We start from the raw sequence: 3,928 nt of genomic DNA, 5'->3' as shown, positions 1-3,928 counted from the left end.
GGAGTCTTTGTTTAGCTCACCTACTCCCGCTTTGCGAGATCTTGCATTGCTTTTGGGCTCCGAGCCCGTGTCTGAGCTTGTGCGATGAAGACTAAAGCTTTGTTCGTTATGTTTTAGGTTAGGCTTCTGTTTGTAGAACGCTTGCCTGTTGTTCAGTGACGTCCGTGAGCTTGCTTGCACAGATGGCGTGAGTACTTGCTGGCTTTGTTTTTTTCTGATTTGCTACTTGTGGTAGCCATCTAGGCATTTGAAGGCACGCGCGTATTCTCGGTTGCGCTAGGCTTTGCTATGTTGGTGGTGCTGCTCGTTGATTCCGAGGCGCAGGACAAAACAGGGATGGTATTGGGTGCTGCCTGCGTTAAGCGCCAGATTTTGCTACCCCCGATGCACTCATGGTTCAAGGTTGGGCCTTGGTAGAGAGGGTTTGAATTAAGTCAAACAATCGGATTGCTGCTTGCTGCCGAAGCCATGCTTCAACGAGATGAACTGCCACACACACACACACACACACACACAATCGCTCTCTTTCTGATACACGTAGAGAGTGCTTCCCCATCATTCCTTTTCTTTAGCTGTGTTCGCCATGGGACCTGCGTTCACAAAGGTCTTCTCTCAGTTACTACTAGCCAGAAGAGAGATGAGGCTTCTGATGCTCGGCCTCGACGCTGCTGGCAAGACCACCATTCTTTACAAGCTGAAGCATAGGGAATTTGTTTCCACCATCCCCACCATTGGTGAGCGTCATCATTTTCCCTTCCATATATATCTTACTTACCTGCTTGCCACATATGGTTTTGAAAGCAAAATTTCTCAGTCCAAAAGGTCTCTAGCTTTTTCTCATATGCATGATAGGCTACAAAATTTTGCGGCTATAGTGCACCGCATAATATTTCCGGCAATCTGCATTCGATCTCCCATCTGCAATTGATCTGTGTCGTTATGTTGGTAATTAACTGAATACGCAGGTTATAATGTGGAAACCGTAGAATACAAGAACATAAACTTTACTGTTTGGGATGTTGCAGGCCAGGGCAAGGTACTCTTGATCTGCTTTTCTTTGCATTAGCAATCTGTTTGGCAGTAGAAATGAGCTTTGGTGTGGTTGTGTTTTTGACAGATCCGGCCCTTTTTGAAGAAGCAATTTCTATTTTCTTGTTATTATTTTTGAAGAATATTTTGGATTGTGTTCCTGATGTGGGTTCGTTGCGGATATGAAAATGACCATATGGTGTTTTGATTGAGCTTGGGTTTTTAAAATCGAGTTTGGTCCTTGATGTATTATGTCTTTCTGTGTTGTCTTATAAATGCCTTGTTAAAGTGAAAAATCTTATCGGCTTTTGTTTTTAGCTTGGATATTCTCACGTATCTTGGTGCCAGCTGTCACCCACCGTAAAGAAGAAACTTTTTTATCTCGATTTCCCAATTTTGTTTATTATTGTTTTCTCTCACTAGAAAGTGGCTTTTAAAAGACCTGACTTGTAGCCTTCTCTCTCTCGAGATCCGCTTTTAAGACTTGGATATTTAACTTATGATTGTCCAGCTTCTTGTCTTAATATCCATCACGTTTGCATTCTTTATAAAAAGCCTCTAGCCCTCCAGTTATACATAGAATTTGCAAAGCGTTTCTGCTCCTCTGGTTTTCCTGATAACGTGCTGGGATATTTCTGTTGTGTTGTTGTTTCCTCACTTGAGCTCTCCCTTTTGTGGACTTGTGCTATCAAGTCTTAGATCTACCTACATACCAGGTCTCCATGGATCATCCAATGTCTGGTTGGGGCCTTTTGAACTTGTCTCTGTTGAGTTTTGAGCTATTGTTACACGTTTAGCCTTGATTTCTTGCTCGAAACTTATAATACATTCTTGCAGATCCTGATTTGAATAAGGAACTTGCTTTCGATTTTGAAGACGACCTTGAGTGTTCTAATGTGGGTAAAGAGGGTGTGCAAGCTACGATAGACGTTCATGCTTCCTCTGGTTTGTTAAAGTTACATGAAACACATTTCTCTCCTTCCAAATCCGATTTGTCCCCAAAGCTCTCGAAAAAGCTTGCTCCAAAGTTGAAGAGGTCATCCCCTTCTAAAGCCTTAAGAAAAGCTCTAAGCTATGCTCGTGGTAATGTATTTCTATTCTGTCCACGATTTGAAGCTTGTTTAAGGTTGTGAATAACATATTTTTATCACAGGCCTCTCTGTACAGCCTCGTGACTCGAGCTCCGCTTTTGTCGCAGCAAAGGAGAGTGATAAACCAATAAGTGACAGCTTTGGCTCGCAATTGGCATTAGTGCCGCCTCTTAGGGTTTTGTCCATATCAGAGATTTCTGAAGCTATTACGTTTCGTTTTGCATTTGAGGGCAAAGTGCTATGCAAGTATGGTACTTATAAAATACCTAAAGCTAGCTATGCGTGACATTTGAAGGCTGACTTAATAGACAGAGAGTCCAAGAACACTGTCACCTTTGTTGTCACAGAAGTGTTTGTCAATGAGTTTTTTGAATCTTTTGAAGTTGGGGAGTTTGTGCGTATTGAGGGGGCGTATGTCAAGAGAAAAGTGTGGAAAGATGGAGGTACTAGCTTGTGGGCTCTCTATGCAAATGCTGCCACTACTGTAGTAAAAGCTGAAAATTTTGATTGTTGTTTACATCTTTACCCTGAACATAGAATTAAGGAGTTGCTTACTTATAAGGCTGTGATTGAGTTCGCTCCCACTATTGCGTTCACTGTTGTGAAGGTTGAGACCTCCACAAGGTCCGATGGTGGTGATAGTTATCGTTTGACCATCGCAGATGGCCCTACATCCAGTGATAGAGCAAGTGTGAGTCATCAATTTGATCTATTTTGCCTTGATATTTTAAGGCTTATCTCTAATCTGGATTATTTGTGCATTTGCTTTTTGTTCCTTCCAGGCGTGTCGATTATCATCTCATGGTTGATGCTTTGAAAACCAAGGGTTCTTTTTCATGTGTTGCGCACAACATCAACGTCTTCAAAGCAGCATCAAGCACATTATCTGTGGTGGACAAAACTCTTATTTGTGCATTGCCAGAAAATTTAAAGAGTGTTTTCTCGCAACATCTCTCAAAACAAGTCACTAGTATGGGATTTGGAAAGAAGGTAATCTACTTTAACTAGATCTATTTGCGTGAGCATTGCTTGCAAGTTGTGAACTCATAATTGTTTGTAGGTCTTTGGAACTTTGGAGATTGTTAACATCAACAGTTTGGAGGTGGAATATGTGTGTGACTCTTGCAAAGGCAGAAATGTTAGTCGTCAAATTTGCAACCCCTTTTGTTACTCGTGTGGAAAGCTTGTGCAGATTGTGAAGTTGCCTTCTCTTCAAGCTAAAATCTGTTTGCAAAATGGAGAGGTTGTACAAGTAATTCTGCAAGGAAATATCGTGGATGTAGTTTTGAATTTGCCCAAGCCTTTTCTCAGCCTTTTTGATGAGAATTTGTTGGACTTGAAATCATCTCTTGTTGCCTTTAGCAAAGCTGGAAAATACTCTATAGACAAGCACGGTTTTGTGATTGATTACAAGGCACCCTAAATTGTATCTTTCCTCCTAGCCTTTTGCTCGAAGAACGCTAGTATGGCTGCCTATCCTTCATCCTTTTTTGTAGATGACAAAAAGCTTTATGTTTTGCCAAATTTTTGGTCTACATATAATAGCAACGATGATGTATTGCAAGCTTTAATTTTTCTCTTCAATTGTTCTATGTCTCTCATTGAATTGGAAAAACATCTTCTTGACCTTATAATGTTTGACCTTGCTAACAATAAAAATGAAACACGAGCTGTATGGATTGCACCATGGACAAATAGTGATGTTGATAGCTTAGCATTGCATGACCACTTGAACACTTTGATACATACACGAGGAACATCTCGGCTCCTGAGCATGCACTTGGTTATCTTGTTTTGCCGACAGTTTA

General features: G+C 41.1%; 1 pseudogene; it reads left to right on the top strand.

Annotated features, from left to right (window-relative positions):
* Positions 1–583: 583 nt before the first annotated feature.
* LOC147421632 (uncharacterized) lies at positions 584–3,543 on the top strand (annotated as a pseudogene).
* The last annotated feature ends 385 nt before the right edge of the window (positions 3,544–3,928 follow it).

The sequence above is a fragment of the Adiantum capillus-veneris genome, chromosome 27 (genome assembly GCF_014529385.1).
Source record: "Adiantum capillus-veneris isolate H3 chromosome 27, ASM1452938v2, whole genome shotgun sequence".
Taxonomy (NCBI): Eukaryota; Viridiplantae; Streptophyta; class Polypodiopsida; order Polypodiales; family Pteridaceae; genus Adiantum; species Adiantum capillus-veneris.
This window is presented reverse-complemented; position numbering and strand designations above follow the sequence as displayed.